Consider the following 20,511-nt stretch of genomic DNA (forward strand, 5'->3'; position numbering starts at 1 on the left):
GTAGTAGCATTCAACATTGCTGTTTGCATTTTGGCCTCTCTGCCATCCACCACGACCTCTATTGTAAAGCCACCGTCGAGCCTTGCTGAGCTAGTTGGCTGTGTGAGAAGCCAGGATCGGTGTAGCTATGCTATTGGAGAGTAATTGTGTTGGAGCAGAAGCTGAATCTATGGCCTAGAGAGCTGTGGCCTTTGGAGCCTTATGAAGTCTGTCGTGGAGCGTGGGTGATGAGTCGGTTGCTTGGAAAACTTTGTTATAGTAGAAGCCTTCATTGTTGTAAAGGCTGTAGATGGGCTATGAGCCGATTGGAGCTTGTGAGGCTACAGGTAGCCAGTAGCTGGGATGGAGCACTAACTATGAAGGACGAGATGCTGCTGCTAGTAGAGCTTTGATGACATGCACTTAGTCGGTGTCGCTATTGGTAGTCGTTGTTTCTACTAGCCGCTGTTCATCTACTGAGGTAAGAAGCCATCCTTGAGGCTTCAATCTTGAGGATGTTAATGCTGGCTCGCTAGAGCTTTGTTTGTGAGCTCAGAGAAGCTTGAGCATCGTTAGAGTTGTGTAGTTGTAGGTTTCATAGGGCTTGATGTCTGCCAGTTGAGAGAGACCAAGGTAGATGCTACAGATTTTGCTCTTACTAGTCTCTCTAGAACAAAAACCTTTCTCTCAATCTCTCTCACATGAATCCTCACAAAGAAAATACTCAAGGGACTCTCTTGCTCTCACAGAATTAGGAACACTCAAGTTCACAATGAATCTCTCATGAAATGGATGGACGGAAAATTTCTCTCTCAAGGGACAAAAATTTGTTCTCAATCTAAAACTAAAACTAACCTAGGAGAACTCATGAGTTCCTAAGGCATGCCTACAACTAATCTAGGAGACTAGACCTAAGCTCTGATACCATGACAAAACATGTGTGCCTTAGGATCTATGGAGCACTCTAAGGTGGATGGAACCTATGTGGAGACATGATGAAGAGAGTGCTCATGGCATGTAGCTCAAGTTAATTAGGTTCCAAGATCGATTAGCTTGGACTCATAAAGAGAATCTTGAGATAGTGCAAAGTGCTTGATTGATATTACTTCAAATGAACCTCCCTTTTATAGGTGAGGGTACTTACATCCATATGCTTGCTCACATGTGGGATATCTCCTCCATGCCATATGACAACTTACCCTTTACTCATACCTTTGCTCAACATGTGCTCATGGCACCACAACTCTCAACAATGATGTCTCAAATTGGGAAAAAAATTGGAGGCTCTCGAAAGGAGGAATCTGAAGTGGCTATCTTGAAGAGAATGGTAGATTAGATGGAATTCATAGAGCCACATTTACAAGGGGGAGATGAAGCATTAATAGGGCACACAAATCCACACTATTTCCAATTTAGCATGCATAATGATATTCCAGTGATGCAATGGAAGCACTAATCACTAGATGGAGATCATTTATGGAGTGAGCCATATGCTTTATTACAGAGAATAACTCCATTGGAGGAAACTAGATTTGTTCTTGCAAAGAACAAAGCACTTGATGTAGATGAAATGAAAGGCTTGGATGCCTTTATTAAACATCTTCAAAGTATGACACAAAAATATCATGAGTAGGCAATAAAGAATGGGGAGATAATCAACTCAGTTTAGGCACTTGTCAAATCTTTACAAAAATAAGAAAATTTAATGAGAATTGAATACTCCGAATCTTTTTGGCCAGAAGAAGCTATAGCACCGACATCCACATTGGATACAAATATGGCAATAGATGAGGAAGAAATTGAGCAATGCCTTTTACCTCGGAAATATTGTGGTAGGAAGGGGGATAAACCCTTACGAGAGTTTGTTCCCTCTGATGAGATTGAAGAGGGTAAGTTTGTTGCAATTTGGGCATCTGATGCAGATTTAGAGTTGGATGAACAAGGTGGCCCAATTTGGGTGGAAAGGGTGCTCATATAGTAAGGGATCAGAAGGGAATACCTATAACATTCACAGCTTTATGGTATGAACCAAAGCCTTTGAAAAATCTCCCCAAAAAATACATAGTGAAACAATTGATAAGGGTTGCTTGCAAAGGAAACGTGAATGGGTTCTAAATAAAGAGGGCTTGATAGAGGTGGAAGTGAGTAGCATTATTCATTATTGGAAATTAAGGACTCAAAGCATAAAATGAAGCATGGCGAGAGCATGGCTATGATGTTGAAAAATGTATCACAATTTCTGATCCTAGCCTTGCACATATTAAACATCATTTAGCTAGGCTTAAACCATCAAGTGAAAATGCAATGTTAGAATCTGATGACTCTAAACGAGATTCAGAAGCATACTAGGATAATATATTGTAAGCCTTGTTCTTGGAAAATGGTATATCCATACAAATGGTATTCAATCAAATGGTGTATCTACACACCCCCTATAGATTGAATTTGACAAACTCTTTTCCATACAATCAAATGGTGTATCTATACACCCTCTATATATTTAATTTAATCATTGACACTTTCCATATATTGCATATTGAGTAGAGGTGCACAACATTTTAAGCTTTATTAGACCATATTTGTGAGGGGGTGATCCATTTTGTTGCAAATTTTTCCATGATGTATCGAGTAGAGGTCACCACTTACAACCTTGGGGATTTTTTAGGTTTATTATGTGGAACTTACACATCTAGTGTTCCCAAAATACCCAATTTGTGAGTCTACTAAGTGATATTGAGCATAGGTGACCAGTTCAGAAACAAAGTCCAAACGAAGCGAGTAAGTCCAAATTTTTTTAATACAATGATGTGGTCTTCTCTTTTGTATATGCCGTATCTAACAATGTTGTACACAATGTGTGGTATGAAGGGGGATTGAAGCCCAGTCCATAGCTAGCAATGCAATTCCATGTAGCTCTCATATCATCATTATCGACCTTACTCAGTGGACATCTTGATATCAAAATGGATCTATCAAGAACATACTATGCATTCTCCAAATCGACAAGAAGAATTATTGCTATAATCGTGATATGCATGAATATCTAGCAACAGATTAGGAAAAGGCTGATCAAAAGAAGAAGCAAGAGGACAAGTCCAATGGAGATTCAGCTAATGTATACAAGGGGAGTTATTCTTGGTGACTCCGCTTATTAGTGCCCTAATAGGGATGTGCATAGTTTTCGAGCAAAAACCTACGAGCAAAAAAGTCAAAGCGATAATTTTTGACACCAACCATGCTAGTATATTTCTCAAAGGAATATACAATTCTTTCCTAATTTCTCATCTATGGAATCATATACTTACTTATTTTTCATTATAACCCTCATTTTAGAGAACATCATCTATATATGGACAAATAATGAACACTTTAGAAACTCCTATAAGTACCTCCCTACTGTACTCTCTTTTGAGGATTATGGTAGTTCAATAAAATTAAAAGAGTTATCCTAATATTTAGCAATCCCATATTTGAAGCTCTCATGTAACAATGTATACCATATTCCTTGGATGAGTAGGAAAAAGATATTGGAAACCTCATACTTGAACCCATTATAATCCATCATAAATTAATATCTAATACATTATCAAATATGGCAAGGCAAGGGAGGGATTTTCAAAATATTCCCAATTCTCCAAACCTAAGTACTTTTAAGGAAATGTGGTCCCATCTGAACTCCTTCCTACCATACTATGAATTAGGGAGAAGTTGTAACTCTCATATACATCTTGAAATTTTCAATTTATCTCTTTTACAACTATAAAAAGCATAAATTTACGCCTACCATTGCATAGATAAAGAAAATTTGAACATTTTTCCTTTTTACACCTCCTCAATCTAAGCTAAGTAGCAAAAGTTAACTCCTCCTGCGTAGGCTCTCCAAGGGTATTCTGCCTACAGAATAGGGTTGGGGCAAGCTCTTTAAACCATATTTCTCTGGTAGAATACACTTAGAGGGTCTATTAAAAAGGCATTATTAGGTGATCCTGAGGAGCTGTAAAGAGGATATTTGCTCAAAATTTCATGATCATTGAAATGGTAAAAGGAAAAGAAAGGATTTTTGAAAGTCATAACATAAGTCACCACTTCGACATTATATATGTATATTATATAAAGGTATATTTATATCTATATCTATTTATCAAGATTTCATATTTACTTACATATTCCTTGAAATAATTTGGAATTTTTTGCTCCCCAAAAATGACTTGAGCCTATATATTTTGACCCCTCCCAGCTTTTGTCCACTCGTCACTCGAGGGTTTTTGCTCAGAAAATGGAAATCCCCCCCTAATAGGGTGCATAAATTTAGGAGTGATAGTGTTTATGTCCAATCACAAAATCCAAGATTCCTTGGTGGATAAAAAGGACAACATAGGTTGTACTGAATTGAAGGCCTTTTGGAAGTCCAAAAGGCAACAATATAATCTCTACTTTTGGTGTCAACCTTCCTCTATGATGGCTATGAGGGTGAAGATGTAGTTCAATGTTGATCCAGTCCCATATAAAGCCTACCTATGCATAGTTCTTTGCACCCCGACATTCTCAACTTGTTCATTGATGTGTAGCTCAAGAGTCAAGCATACACCATGGCATTAAATGGCCAACCATGATAGCTTGGTAGTTACATATGTCCATGGGATTCCTTGCCTGGTGAATGGGTGTGATAATGTTGGTATTCAAGGACATCAAAAAGCCTATTCAAAAAACCTCATGAATAACTTGGCTATGATTGGATCAAGTACCTCCTGCCTATGCATTAGGATTTTTGCTTGAAGGCCCTTCTAATTGTAACAAAGGGATAAATTTACTTAGTTAGCTTTTAGAATGGTGGGCCTTTTAATGGCTTGTAAATAAACATCTTTTAGTGAGGGGAGCCATAAGTTGCCACATGGCATCAAACACTGGCCATCCCATAAGTAAACTTGTAATTGATGCTAGGAACAAACTTATAAGAGGGGGCTCTCCTGTACTATGTGCTCAATTCATTTCTTGATGCAAGCTTGTGGTCACTCATTACAATTGAAGCTTGACTACCTCTGAAAAGGATGTCATGGTTGAGCCCATCATAGATCCTCATGGTTTCGTAGCATCAACAAGGAAGACCTATCATTCTAATGGGGAAATAGCTCACAAGAGCAGAGAGACACTAAAGAGTTATGTCCCCAAGAGTGCTATCCCTGAGGTAGACAACCTCTAACAAAGGCTTAATGAATACAAGACCTTACCTCTTCTAATCTTAGGTCAGTCATGCCATTTTGTCAATAAATTCAGTCTATTAAAGTTATTGAACCCAGGGGACCTACTCAAGAAAAGGATGTCATGGAAAAGATTATTCTATCTAAGTTCAAGGGGGATACTTGTACCCCTAGTGAATTGGAGAAATGGGTGAGTAAAATGGAAGACTATTTTCTACCCTATCCTAGAAGTGATCACAGTAAGATAAGATATGTTGTCCTACACTTTAAGGATTATGCTCATTCTTGGTGGGAAACCTTCAACAACTCCAAAGAGTGCATCACTGGTTTCCACATATTAGGTTATGCGAGGATCCTTGGATTTACTTTGAGGCCTCATCTTGAGAGACAACTCCTACATTGAGTACTACTTCAAATGGAGGGGAATACTAGATGATGAGACTTCATGATGGTAGCCCTCTTCCATAATGGATCCGTACCCCTATTTGCTCAGTTGATATTTGGGACCACATTTGATCATTTCTAGTTATATGGAGTTGTTAAAGAGTTGCTAAGACTTGCTCTATTCTACCTACTACTCCATCATTGCCCTAACCACAGATCAGCATGTATTATTGGAGGACTTTGGATAGTTGTAGCAGTTTTCATTTACTAGTTTACATAATCTCTGGCCATATATGAGTTAATTTTCCATTTCTAACATTGTGATTCCTTGTTACATCCATTGCAAATTTGATGGAAAATGTCTTTTGGGCCTGAGTGACTATAACAAAGGGTAAATCTACTTAGTTACTTTTATAATAGTGGGCCTTTTAATGTCTTGTAAATAACTAGTATTTTAGCAAGGGGATCCATAAGTTGCCACATGGCATCATAGGCTAGCCATCCCATAAGTAAACTTGTAGTTGATGCCAGGCCCACACCTATAAAAGGGGGCTCTTCTATAAGATGTACTCAATTCAATTCTTAATGCAAAGTTGTGGTTACTCACTACAGCTGAAGATTGAATAGATCTAAGCTGAACTAGGATGTCTTCTCCTAACCTAGGAATACTCTTTCCTGGACCTATTGCTAGTGCAACCCCTCACTAGCTATTGATCTACACACAAGCTAGGTACTTTGATGGTTTAGCTCTTGAATTTCTGCAACCTACATGCTATACTTCATGGTCATGTATATACACCACCTCCTTTTCCATACCCCTTTTATGAGCTCAACTTGCCTTGCATGTTCCAATTAACACCACTTTAATAAATGGTTATAATGACTTTGGCATGGCACAATGTCATGGTGCTTGCATCCCTTAAATTTTGGTTGGTGACTAGGTTATGAATCTCCACAAGTTTAACATTTTTGCCTTACCCTTTATATGTTTCTTCTAATTTTTGTATTTGGAAAAATAAAGAAAGAGTGCATGCATCTTTTAATCTACTATTGGAGGTTGGTAAGCCTCTAAATGTTCTTTCTCAAATTTGTTTCCTTGTCTTAGATTTTGTAAGCTCTCTCCTCCACCTTGCCATTTCTCCTGATTTACTTCTTTCCTCTACCTTCCTTAAAGTGTACATCTACTCTTTGCTATCTTATTTTCATTTCTTCCTTTCACCAAATTCTTCTTCCTCTCACCCTCTATTTCTCCTCTTCTCCCTCTCTTTCCTTTGCTCAGCCGCACCAAAATGAAATGGAAAAGGAGGAAAAAATAAGGGCTAACCAAAACTGATCAATGGATGCTAATAGAAATGTGGATTTCCATCCACAATTTGATGCTAATCCTTTTTCACTTAAAATAGTGAGAACAAGATTCTAAACTCAAAGCACTTGAGGAGGAGATACAAGAAATATAGAAGGAACGAGTAAGGATTCTTGAATCAAAGACATTCGATGCTTTTCAAACACTAGATGGCATTCCTCGTCCCAACACTTCCACACTCACCATAGCTTGTCTACAAGAGGCTACCAAAAAGTTACAAAACAGCAAAGGTAAGGATTAGTGTACATAACTAATCTAGCCTACAACTTGCTTAGGTTAATTCATAGCCTAATGATGTAGAAATACTAGCAAATGAATGCAAAGGTAAAGGTGAGAGCAAACTTCATGAGCTGTGACCAATCCTCAATGAATATAACTGTAACTAATCCTCAATGGAGAAGGGATGAGAATGAAAATTGGCTAATCGTCGATGGAGACAGTCAGACCAATTGGCTGAAGTAGAGAAATTAATTAATTAATTAATTAATATTAATGTCTTTGGAGGCCTCATGGCCCTTCGGAGACAAAGTATAACCCTAAATAGTAACTCGTACAAGCCATTGTGGGCCAAAGCAAAGGGCTCACTAGGGCCCCTAGAAGCTCAAAAGTTCAGACTCAAAACTCAAAGCTAGTACTCAGAATACAAAGCTGGGTGCCATCGTGGCTCTTGTAGATAGGTGGCCAGGCACCTAAAGATTCCTATGACATCCCCTTCTATTGAATCCATTACTCCAACTAATGAAAACAAGTTGTTGTTGTTCTTGTATAGAAAAGGATTTATGCATGATAGAGTGTGTAGTGCTTGTGTCAAAGGGTAGTAATAATTTTTCTTTGGCTTAGAGGACTCATCTCTTTAGCTTTATCTTCTGCAGGTTCTTGTGGTTGGTGGAGGAGATGATGGTGTCCTGAAGGAGGTCTCTCAACACAAATTAGTAGAACAAATGATATATGCAAAATCAATAAGATGGTGGTGGATGTGGGTGATAGACAATAATTTTTCTCATGTTATCTATTAATAAGAACATTGTCAATTCTACATTTTTACCAATGTCTATCTCAAAAGAGGATGCAAATGCAAATATGGTTTTGAATCAATTTGCTATTAACTATCCATGATGGAGATCTATTTGTTATGGTTTTAAGCTATTAGCCAACTTATTTTGCTTGGTTTGTAAAGATTTGTTTTGTTCTCATCAAGTTTCTAAATTATTCTAGTATCTACCCATGCATCTTGAGCTGTAATTGTGTATAGATCCTATTGTTCTTCTGCTCTATAGGCCTTCATTGGTTGGCTGTTGCCATTGTAAGGGTTGGTGTGAATATATATGGGAAGCTTTTTATTTTGAGTTTTTTGAGGTTGCATTTTGATATTTCCAATTTTTGTATGACTATCCCTTTATCTTCAAAAGCATCAACCTAACAAAACACCAATTTTTGTCTCTCTTTAATGGTCTATATTTCCTTTCTTACTTCATAGATTTCATGGGTTGTACAATAGCTAGATGAATCATATGACAATATAAACTAGGAATTACCTAGGTGTTAGACCCGCCAACCTTCAAGAAAAATTGTTGATTGGGAATTGCGTGGTGGTTCTAAACCAATGTAACGGCAATCTTTCACCTTCAATGGAAGGCAACAATCTTACAATCAAATCCTAGGGTCACCTTTTGGTAGCCTCTCTTGTTTTACCCATACAACGTGCTCGAATTATAAAACTTTCTTTTGGCAACCAGCTTGTGATTGCAATAAGCCACTATGGTTCTAGCAACTTTTTGGTATATTGTTAAAAATTGTACACCCAAAAATTTGATCTTCCTTGTACATTGTGTATTACCCTGGGCAATAGCCTTCTTTCCATAACTAACAAATTTCCTAGAAAATAAATACCACAAAGGCTTAAACCTAGATCCTATTTCTAACGTTCTGCACTCAAGTATATGTCTACAAGGCTATTTTTTGCATTTAGCATTGCAATGAAGGATAATAATTACTTGTCTTACAGCATGCCAAGCTTGCATTCAGATTGTGACTTTGCCATGAGCATCTTCTTAATGGATATGATTACATGTCTTGCATTGTCATTCCAGGATAGCCTTGCATTTGGAGTTGGATCCCTCATTATTTGTTGTTAATGCTTAGTTTATGAATTATAATACGCCTATGAATTTTGGTGTTCTTAGGGCTGATGTGGGATATTGTGCCATGTGTCTTTATGTGATGCATCCTAGATTATACTTTTGATTTCCGCTAACTATCAAAGGTTGAGTGCTTTGTATTCTCATCACCCTTGCATCTTGCACGGCTATCAATCGAAAGATCCTCAATTATGGATCTTCGTTGGGCTTTTTCCATGTCACCCTCTCTAGTTTTTTTCATGCTATGCATGATGTACTTTTGCCTTCAGCACTTGCTCTTGGGGCTTTTTCATACTTGATAGAAGTCTTTTTCATGGAATAAATTTAAATAAGTAAATAAAAGCTCTTTCGTTTTTGAGTTCAAATTTTTAAAGGTTCACGTTGCAAGACCTGACAAAGGGTATCAGAGCCAACTCATCACCCTAGTGAACCCTCAAATTGTTGTCTTACTACTACAATAAGAGCAAGGCTGATTGATCCCTGTGAGGCATTCTTGTCAAGGAGAGAAATCCTAGATTTCTCAAATGCTAGAACCTTTGCAATCAAACCTCTTTTGCACTCTTAATCAGAGCAAAAGACAACTCAAAAAAACTTGCTTTGACACCTGGCATGCATCTTGAGGAAACTTGTTTTTATTGCATTTGGAGGTCATAGCATGCACAATTAGTTACAGAGGAACCTATTAAAGTTGTGACTTGTTAGAAGGGATGAGACAGAAAAACGAAATGAAATTCCCTCACAATTTGCACGCGTGGGCTATTAAGGCTATTGCTTATATTAGATAGCTATGCTTACAAGTTGTACAACATTCATTATTGTTGGTGCACGTTTATGCTTCTGTAGGATGATTTGTTTGTGGTTCACAAGTAAGTATATATGCTAGCCTAAGTAAACTTCCTAGGTCAAATGAGCCACAGGGGATTCACAAAAATCAAAGGAGATTACTTTTTCCACCCACACACAGATTGAGGCATCCAGAGTTCAAGCATATGGCTTCATACAAGCTGTCCCATGCTTGTTGTAGCTTGTTTTTCATTTACATGTGGTTCAAGATGGTGGACATGGTAGAAATTTGCATTTCAAAAGGTCACACATGTCCCAAGGAAACAAACAATTTATTTGTGTCATTCTTGGTGCATGTTAAATAAAGAAACATGGGCAAAAGGATAAGCTAAGACTTATTGTTGTTCTAGACCTGCATAGGAACATGAAAGATTTTGAAAGTTGAAGCATGAAACATTTCAATTTCAAAAGGGCAAGAGTTTTTCAAATGCTAGAACCTTTGCAATCAAACCTCTTTTGCACTCTTAATCAGAGCAAAAGACAACTCAAAAAAGCTTGCTTTGACACCTGGCATGCATCTTGAGGAAACTTGTTTTTATTGCATTTGGAGGTCATAGCATGCACAATTAGTTACAGAGGAACCTATTAAAGTTGTGACTTGTTAAAAGGGATGAGATGAAAAAACGAAATGAAATTCCCTCACAATTTGCACGCGTGGGCTATTAAGGCTATTGCTTATATCAGATAGCTATGCTTACAAGTTGTACAACATTCATTATTGTTGGTGCACGTTTATGCTTCTGTAGGATGATTTGTTTGTGGTTCACAAGTAAGTATATATGCTAGCCTAAGTAAACTTCCTAGGTCAAATGAGCCACAGGGGATTCACAAAAATCAAAGGAGATTACTTTTTCCACCCACACACAGATTGAGGCATCCAGAGTTCAAGCATATGGCTTCATACAAGCTGTCCCATGCTTGTTGTAGCTTGTTTTTCATTTACATGTGGTTCAAGATGGTGGACATGGTAGAAATTTGCATTTCAAAAGGTCACACATGTCCCAAGGAAACAAACAATTCATTTGTGTCATTCTTGGTGCATGTTAAATAAAGAAAGATGGGCAAAAGGATAAGCTAAGACTTATTGTTGTTCTAGACCTGCATAGGAACATGAAAGATTTTGAAAGTTGAAGCATGAAACATTTCAATTTCAAAAGGGCAAGAGTTTTTCAATTTGGGCCAAGCGGCATTCTTTATGGGCTAAGAGAAGTACATATGGGTTTATATGAACAACGCTATGGTCATATTATGGCTGCATTGCAGTCCCCTCTATGTCCTTCTACTTTGAGCTTGATTCCTCATCAACTGGCAAGAGCTTCTCATTATCTAAGAAAGAGTGGGATCTATTGGCCATGCTTTGTTTCCCTGCCAACAAGAGAAAAACAAGCTACTTGAAATAGAAGAACAGCTTAGTAAGAGTAAGCAAAAGATGGGTGAGCAACGTCTCCCTTCTACTCAAGAAAAAAAGCTTGCAAAATGGTACATGGACTTAAATTAAAGTTTTAAATACATGAAACTCGAGAAATGCCATGAGAGGGACCTATAAGATCTCAAAGATTGAAAAAACTCATAGAGAGATATTGTACTTGTTCTATTGTAGCTTTTTCAAATGAGATGCAGCACACATCATTATGTTGGAGAGATGCAATTGGACATGCAAGAACATATGTCTTTTACAAAATGTCAAAGGCCAGGAATAGCTTGATGCCATGGGTTTGAATATATATCTAGATGAATCTAGTAACATTCCCAAACTCACCCTTTGAAAATGCAAGACTTAGTGCAGGCTCAATGACATGATAGTCACTCACAAGGTTGAAAACCATAAATTCTATCACACATAGTAGGGACTAGCTACTATGACATCTCCCAGTCACGTCATCAATGCCTAATAATAGGTGTACATGTCATCAGTGCGCATCACACACACACACACACACACACTTACTTGAGCACCCATCTATACAAAGATTGTCGTACCGAGTTTTCATCCATCATGAAGAATCAGACATGGGAGTTATGTGAGCTACCACATGGAAAACTAGCAATAGGCACGAAATGGGTTTACAAGATCAAGAGAGATTTTGATGGTAAAATACATAAATGCAAAGCAAGGCTTGTTGCGAAACGTAACATCATGTTCAAGATATTGATTATTTAGAAACCTATAGCAAAACTCAGTAGGATCAAAACAGTTTGCTTTGTTGCAATACATAATTGGATGTGAAATCAACATTCTTGAATGGTTATCTAGAAGAGGAGGTTTATGTGCAATAGCCTGAGGTCTTTGTAGAGAAAGAGAGAAAGCAACTTGTGTGCAAACTCAAAAAAGGCTCTTTATGGTTTAAAGCAAGCACCCAAGGCATGGTATGTCACAATTGGAATGTCATAATAGATACACATTTCCTTCATAGGGGTTCATCACATGGATGATATTTTGATTATTGGCAACAATGGTGTACATATTACAATAGTTAAGGCTGATCTTTGTAGGTCATTTGACAATACAATATTGCTTGGGTAGTAAATTATATGGCAACTTTCTAACAAGTATATTTTCTCATAAGTTAAATATATTAGAGAGTAAAATTTTAAGGAGGTTTAATATGGAGAATTGTTAACTTTTGGAAACTCCCATGGATGGCAGTGACTTGAAACCAAGCAACAAAGGTCTTTCACAACCATTAATCAATCGATCTTTCTTGCATCCACCAATGAATATTCATTCAGTTGGTCTTTCTTTCATCCACTAATGAATATTCATTCAAATCATTAAGCAACATTTTTTGACTCACAATCGGTTAAAATTTAATTACATTTCTTATTGTGATAATGAATTTTATTAGAAAACTTGTGCTACTTTTCCTTTTGACAAAACTTTAATCATCAAATTAGAAGAGATTGGACTTTTCACACCATAAGATTCATATTATGGACACATTGAAAAGATAGAAACCATTACATGCACAACTATTGAATGTACATAAGCTTATGATAAATACAAATGACACAACTAATATGGTCCTAATGCTTGGAAGTGAGGAGCAAGTGATGATAGCACGAAAACCATGGTATAGCATACATACATGTGGAAGATAGACTATGGTCTACTAGTCTGAAACTAATATGCATCATGTACATCTTTAAAGCTAGTGTAGAACATATGATTCAAGACATTTATATCCAAATGGATGGTCAAAATCAATTTGATAAGGTAGCATGTAGCATTTATGGTTATCATTGAGCATACGTGCAAGCACACATGTACATGTAGTGAACTTGATCACACTCACTAAAAGCCATACACACATACATACACACACATGGAAACACATGCACGTGCCCATGCATGCACATGCACATGTACATGTGCACACACATCTTCACACATATGGAAACACATGCACATGCGCATGCGCACACACTGAGATACACAATACAAGTTGGATTTTATGAACATGCATATGTGCACCCGTGTCAAATGTATATGTAAACAAACTCTATGCCATTGTGTAGTGCTCAAGAGAAAAGCTTGGTTGAGGAGCTCACAACTATTTCACACTTTATCAAGAGGATGAGGTTGAATTTGTTTTAGAAACCCAACGTGGAGAGTAGTCTTCTTATGCAAATTGACTCATGAGCTCAGGAATGAAAGCTGCTCCTAACACATCTCATGTCTCTTGTAGTTAAGTTTGAACCATGTGCTTTATATCCTCCAAAAATTCTTGGAGATTTGCATGTGAATTCCCCTCTTTTAACAAAGCCTTCCTAAGTGTGTGTCTCATCTCCATGGCTTTTCTCTTTGCTTCTTTCCCTTCCTCTCCCTGCATGAATGCCCTGATAGCAGTCTCCACTGCACCCCTTGTAATACCTTTCCCTAGGGCCTGGCCTTCTATTGCCCATCCAACTTTCCAGTCAATCATAAGCTTAAGAACAGTGTTCTGATCTGACAATCGAGGACAGCCGATCATTGGAACGCCCATCCACAAGCTCTCCAAAACGGAGTTCCAACCACAGTGAGTGAGGAAGCCTCCGACAGAACGATGAGACAGAACGACCAGCTGAGGTGCCCAAGAAATTACAAGCCGTCTGTTCTTTGTTCTGGACATAAAGCCATCTGGCAAGACGTCAGACACTGCACCATTTATAGCATCGTGTTGCTGGCTCACCTCTAGTCCAAATGCCAGCTCTTGAATGTCCTTGCTAGAAAGGGAGGCTAAGCTTCCAAAGGAGAGGTATATGACAGACGAATCAGCCTGATCACCTAATCATTTCAAGCACTCTACATCTTCTGGGAGCAGACTAGAGCTGGGTAAGCTTTCACTCGTAAGGAAGCAATGGGCCGATAGGGTAGACAGGGATCTGTAACTCTGAGCGGATCAAGTCTACTACAGTACCTTCTAGTTCGTAAGTCGTGTTCACCAGTAATGCGGCAGATTCCTTTGCCCGTGAGGACAACCGAATAATAACCTCGAGGTGTGCCATATCATGCACCGAAAAATCCATCGGGATATCTGCCACACGAAATGGAGGAAGCCCAGGAATGAAATCAATTATTTTTCCCACTGTTCCTGCGCGCATAGAGCCCTGCACAAGTCAACGTCAGATCGGGTGAGGAGATGATTTCTGAATGTAGAAGTACTCAAAAGCTGGCAAAGGCAGTGGATCTCTGTGGTTCAAGCTCCCAAACTCTATAATCTTAACATCAGATAGTCCGCGCCATCTTACCGTGTTCTGAAAGGGAGGTACCCCTTGGCGATAAGGTCGGGAATATGACACGCAATGGAATAAGACAAGGCAGGATAGACGGAGAACGCAACCCTGGGGATTCCGAATGTGCTGGCAAGGTCGAGAGTCCAGGGCATGAGAACGTCGGAGATGAGGATGGAGCTCGTTGCGAAGGCGGAGGAGGAGGTGGTGAAGGCCTGCTTCAAAGTGGCGCATGGAGTGAAGGTAGGAGGGATGAGGAGGAGAAGAAGCGGGAGGGATGTGATCAGGAATGGACTCGAGACGGATGGAGGAATGAGAGGCTGAAGAAAGGTGATGCGGGAGGAGGCGGGTGAAGTTGGTTGCAGAGTGGACGAAGGTGACGAGAATCACTCTCAATATATTGTTCACAGAGAAAACCTCCAAACTATATACCATGAACCCTCCAACATTTTCATTTTCACCCCTAAAACACATTTTCTCAATTTTTATCACATCTACGAAATTGAAGGAAATTTAGTTATATTTTGGCTAGAAATTTGGCAACTTCTCAAGAAAAACCCTCAAATTTTGAAACCCCAAGTTCATGTTATTATACGTGTCAGTGCTCATACATGTATGCAATGCAATGGTCTCTCCATTATGCAAACGAGTAAGTAGTTAGTTCATTGAATTCTCAGTTGAAGTGAAAGTAGTCCATCATGGTTTGTAGATTTGTTGATTGTGGTGGTTTTTTGAGAGGTATCTATGGTCAAGCCACCACTACGACCTTCCTTTCAACAAGGTGACACAATCACTAAGTCCCCATTTAGAGAAAATGTAAAGGAGCTCGGATAAATATTATAATAAAAGTTTCCAATAAACTTCATTGTACAAAAGGGAAAGAGAAAAATGCAAGTAAAGGTGAATGGAAAGGTAAATGAGTGAAAAGAGAGGATAGAAAAGAGACGAAAGATGGGATAGGCCATTAAATATGAGTGGGGACCTGGCCATTTTGGCAAGAAATCCTCATTTTACATGCTTTTAATTAAGGTGGTGTCGTAGAAGATTTCTTACCTCTCATGAAAGGCCAAAACAATGGTATGCTCATGTGGAGGAAGAAGAGAGAGAAGCCTAGTGAAGGAGACTGGACTCTCCAGTCAAGAGTACCACCTGACTCATGTACAGAATTAGAGCTAGGAAGTTCGCATCGAGCTCTCATAGTCTCAGCAGCTCTGAGGTTCTCTAAATATCCCTAATACTAAAAGCTCTCCCTGGTTCTCAGCGCACGCACCAAGCAACCCCATCAGCGAGATCGATCAGCCATCCTCTAATCAATTGCTCAGGCGGCGGGCATCCCTACAATCTGCCTAGACTCTCCACAGTGCAGACCTTCATCACGCGCGCAGTCCTATGAGCAGTTAATTCAAGATAGCCGTATTGGTCGTCACGCGCACCATCATCCGTGCTCACGTTGGCCTTCTAAACCGCCAGCACCTGTGTTACCGGTTGGTATCTCTACTCTCTGCCCAGCTCCCATAATAATTCGTTGTAGCTTGGAGCAGCTCGTGTACGCGAGAGTCGGCATCGAAGCAGAGCAGCGTAGTTCAGCTAGCGTGCCACCCGCCCGCACTCAGTGCACTGTGAAGACTAGAACAATAAGGAGATTCCTCTGCGGCTCTGCCTCTACTGAGCCCGCACGGTGCGCAGCCCGGCTTTGCCACCATGGACTCACAAGCAGTTCTGCTGCCTGCATCATCTGAGGCCATCTGTAGACTGCCCATCAAATTTTTGGCCTGCCCTTCCTGGGAGGCCTTAGTGAAGGTTCGTTTGGGTTAGATGGGCAATAATCTTAATTTTTGTTAGTTTTCGTGCTCAAAAACGTTATTCGTGCACGTGGCAATATTTTGTCCTCTTAGTTCGTGTGCATGGGTTGAGCATGGGTGTCACCTTGAGGTTTTGTTTTGTGTGCATGGCCTTACCATCGTGGCGTTTTCGTCTTCTTTCTCGCTGATTCTGGGTAGAACTTCTTATAAAGCTCGTGAGGAACTTTGGGAAGGTACGAATACCGCATCCTCTTCTTCGATTGCTGTAGCTTTAAGCATGGCAGATCACGAACCTGTGAACCCTGAGGTTGTGGACGAATCCGAGAGAGAACATTCTCCAGCATCGATGGATACTGGGAGCATGAACACATTCCATAGGGGTGTGGTTTCTTCTTCTGTTTTATAATTCCTTCTTCCATTCTTAATTCTCATTTCATATTCAAGCGACGAAGCGTATGTCTTCCCTACCGTCGACTCCTTTCGTGTCCAGACTTACCATCATTACTCTTACCATGCTCGCCCTGCACTCGCGCTATGTCGTTAGCCTTTTACCTTCCTTTCGTGTCCAGACTTACCATAGCCTTTTACCTCCTTTGTCAATCCCATTCTGGTGATTAGATTTAACGGTTTGAAGAACATAGAGGTTTGCTGTAATCGGTAGCTTTAAGAACGTGGATCGCATGTTCAGTTGTGATGCGGTACTAAGCTGTGACTGAATGTTAGCATCAGACGGGATGCTCTTGTATGATTGACGACTGACCTTCGACACATTGTATCCCATTTCGGAAGCCTTTAGCAAGCTCTGCCATACTACTCTTGGCAGACATTAGTGATCCTCCGTATTGAAGGCTTGCAGATAACGTAGAGTTCTCACCATCCGAATGTGAGCTGGAAGGACGTCCTAGATTAGTTTGCATGCCCACCTATAGCATTTCAGGTTGCAATTTGTAATTATTCAGAGCTCGAAGAACGTAACTACTTCTTCGCAGTATGTCCTGTTCTGCTGCACGACTTCAAGAGACGGTGATTTTGGCTTCCTGTTCACAAACTACTTATTTGCTACGAATACAAGGTTCTGTCGTTGAGTAAAAAATGAATTTTAAACTCAGAGCTCTTGTTTAGAGGCCTTTTCTCTTCCCTTATGCCATTACGTTGTTTGTTGGTTGAGTGGTGCTCTGTTTTGCTGCGTGGAGACACGATGCTGATAACAATTTTATTGCGTATGTTTTGATTGTGTACATGCAGAGATGGTCAAACCTGTCGCTGGTAAAGGTGTCATGGAACGCGAGGAAGACGCGATGTCCGTTGTCAAAGGTTTTGTCGTCAATCTTGTCCTCGTCCTTTTGCTTATGTGATTCGTTAACTTCAAACAAACAAAGTGATCTTTTCTTTGGTGCAGAATCAGGCGATCACAAGAATGATGGAGAAAGAAGATCCGCGTCCATTTTTGGCACTCCTGTAGTGGCTTGCAGTGGAAGTAAGCCTCCCAAACAATCAGACCTGCTAAAACATTCTGCCATTAGTAAGGAAACGAAGAGCTCACTTCGACAGGAATTTCAGATAGCAGCTAAAGAAGCCTGTGTGGAAGGTATAAGTCGCGGCACTTCTGTTCTTTATGCCCCTTAGGCGAGTCGCAAGTTTGCATTTAGCAACTTTAGGAATTCAAAGCAGGTTACTCTTTAGAGTTTTGTGCTTGTGAATGTTGTTTTCTGCAAAGGTTACAGCTGTTGTAATTGCAGGTGCGGATTGTTTAGGATAGTTCAGAAAAATTTGGAGAGCAAGCCCAGCTTTTTCAAAGGAAATTGTCGCAATAGTTGGGATTCCGTGTGCTACCTAGTCCATCTCTTGCTGTAGTTTTAGGACTTCCGATCTAATCTGAACCTGCGTTAATTTTTGCATCCCTGTACCCTGAGCAACGGCAACTGTATGCTTTAGTCCATGGATCGTGCTCTCCAAGCTTTCAGTTTGTCAATTGCGTTATATTTCGGAGATTGTTCTTTGTTTTGTACTTTCATTTTCGCAGTTTAATATTTTGAGTGTGGAAAAATAAAATTAAAGAATGAAAACATGAGTTTGTTAATTGCTTAAAGTTGCAGAAAATCTTCTGTGCTCTTTTCTGTGGATTTTGAAGTGTAGTATTTGTAGTGTAGAAATCAATACTAGACAATTAAAAGAGCGTGTTTTTGGTTTTTGAAATTTGAATGTAATAAACAATAATCTAATTTAGTTGTAACTACAACCAACATTCCAACTAGGCTAAGTTTTTTTTTAATACATATTCGCAAATACACAAAATAATCCAATCTTTTGGTGCGAATGAAGCAATCTCCATCAAACATCCTAAGATCGTGCCAAGCCAAAATGCCCTAGCCCTAGCTAGCACAAGGTTTATAGCAGGCGGCAATAGCCTTCCGTTGCTTAGTATTAGCCAAATCACGGATGCCATCACACACCATTTTGTGTTTGAGGGCAAGCTCCTTGTAAAGTATGGAACTTTCAAGGACAAAAAAGCTACATATGCCACTCGGCTATGCTCTAATTTCACAAATCGCCACAACTGTGAGACTGTCACCTTGGTTGTTCCTCATGCATTTGTCCACCAGTACAAATAACACCCTTGCCTTGGACTTATTCTACAGATTTGAGGGAGCCGTGCCACAGAAGCAGGGGCCAGGGGAGGGTGGTAGTTGTTATTTCTCTTTGCATGCTGATGCAACAACCTTGGTAATAAAAGCCGAGCCATTTGATGGTACCATAACATTTGTTTCTGAAACTTGCATTACGGACTTCACTCCTCTTGCATTGTGGATGATACGCAATAAGCAAGGCACAATATCTACTATGGTGGCAACTATCAGCGTGGTGGTGATAAAAGTTGATAGCGAGAGCGAGGTAGTGGACCAAGTTGTTGTAGCCGATGGCATGCATGATGAGGATCATGCAACTGTGAGTTCACGCTCTTAAATTCTCATGTGTTGACTTGGAAAATGCACCCTTCTACGACTAATTAAGAAAAGATTTTGCAGCTTGCCTTTGTCTCCGAGCGCAAGAGTGTCCTCACGCAGCTCATTCAAGAATTCAATGAGGATGGCATCGTGATGTACACTGTGAAAAATGTCTCATACATGACAACTAAGAACGCACTGGGGTTCTATGATTTCAGCATTCTTGCGGAGATCCCAGATGGACCAAAGAAAAGCGAGCTCTAAGAGGTTTTCATGGCTTAGGTTTCCAAGCTTGGATACGGCCAAAGGGTAAGTTGATTTATTTTTTCTAAGCCACAACTACCCTCATACTTGTCACAACTTCTTCCTTTTTTTGGTTTTCCAGGTTATCGGCGTTCTACACTTCATAAACCTCAACGCGCAGTTGCTGGAATACCAATGTGGCAACTGTGGAGGAGCGCGAGTCAACCCCACGATCCATCCCACCCCTACTGCTACACATGTGCAAGCTTACGGTACATTACGAAGGTTCCCCTGCTGAAGGGCCGTATATCTCTGCATGATAGTCCAGATGTAGCTGTTACGATCCGTGGAGCTCATGTCGACACATTGCTTGGCACCACTACACCTTTCATTGAGTTGTATGGTCAAAACATTCTAAGTGTTCGCTCGATGCTCATGAACATAAAGCCAAGCGGCAACTTCACAATCAACAGCTCAGGCCATTTGGTTGCCTTTGAGCCGAATATGTAGTGCCTTCTTCAAAACCTTTTCATTTGCTTGCATTGAATCTACATCTCTTCTTTCCACGGACTTAGCAACAACATTTGGTTCCTACTTGTGTTTCATTTCTTCTAGCTCAGCATAATAAGCAAATAGCATGGCCAATGAAGTAGATCTAGATGAGTATGACATCCATAAGTACAACACTTTCAGGATAGCAAACCCGAACAACCGCAACTTAGTTGTATGCTTGCTCGATGTCTTGCCCTCGCAAACTTACTACAAACTTTTCTTGGGTCAATAACTCTCGCTCCTTGTGCTTTGTCACCATGGAGGGAGTTATTAATAGCCCATGGCGTTGACTCACGTACAACACTCTTTGATTATAGTGAAAAATGTTGCCAACTCATTCTCATTGGTACACGA

At 39.8% G+C, this 20,511-nt stretch overlaps 1 pseudogene; it reads right to left on the reverse strand.

Moving 5' to 3' along the window:
* Positions 1-13,591: 13,591 nt before the first annotated feature.
* Positions 13,592-16,179, reverse strand: LOC147895450 (UDP-glycosyltransferase 85A7-like; annotated as a pseudogene).
* Between the last annotated feature and the right edge of the window lie 4,332 nt (positions 16,180-20,511).

The sequence above is a fragment of the Dipteris shenzhenensis genome, chromosome 13 (genome assembly GCF_047967505.1).
Source record: "Dipteris shenzhenensis isolate YYH24624 ecotype China chromosome 13, Dip_SZ_1.0, whole genome shotgun sequence".
Taxonomy (NCBI): domain Eukaryota; kingdom Viridiplantae; phylum Streptophyta; class Polypodiopsida; order Gleicheniales; family Dipteridaceae; genus Dipteris; species Dipteris shenzhenensis.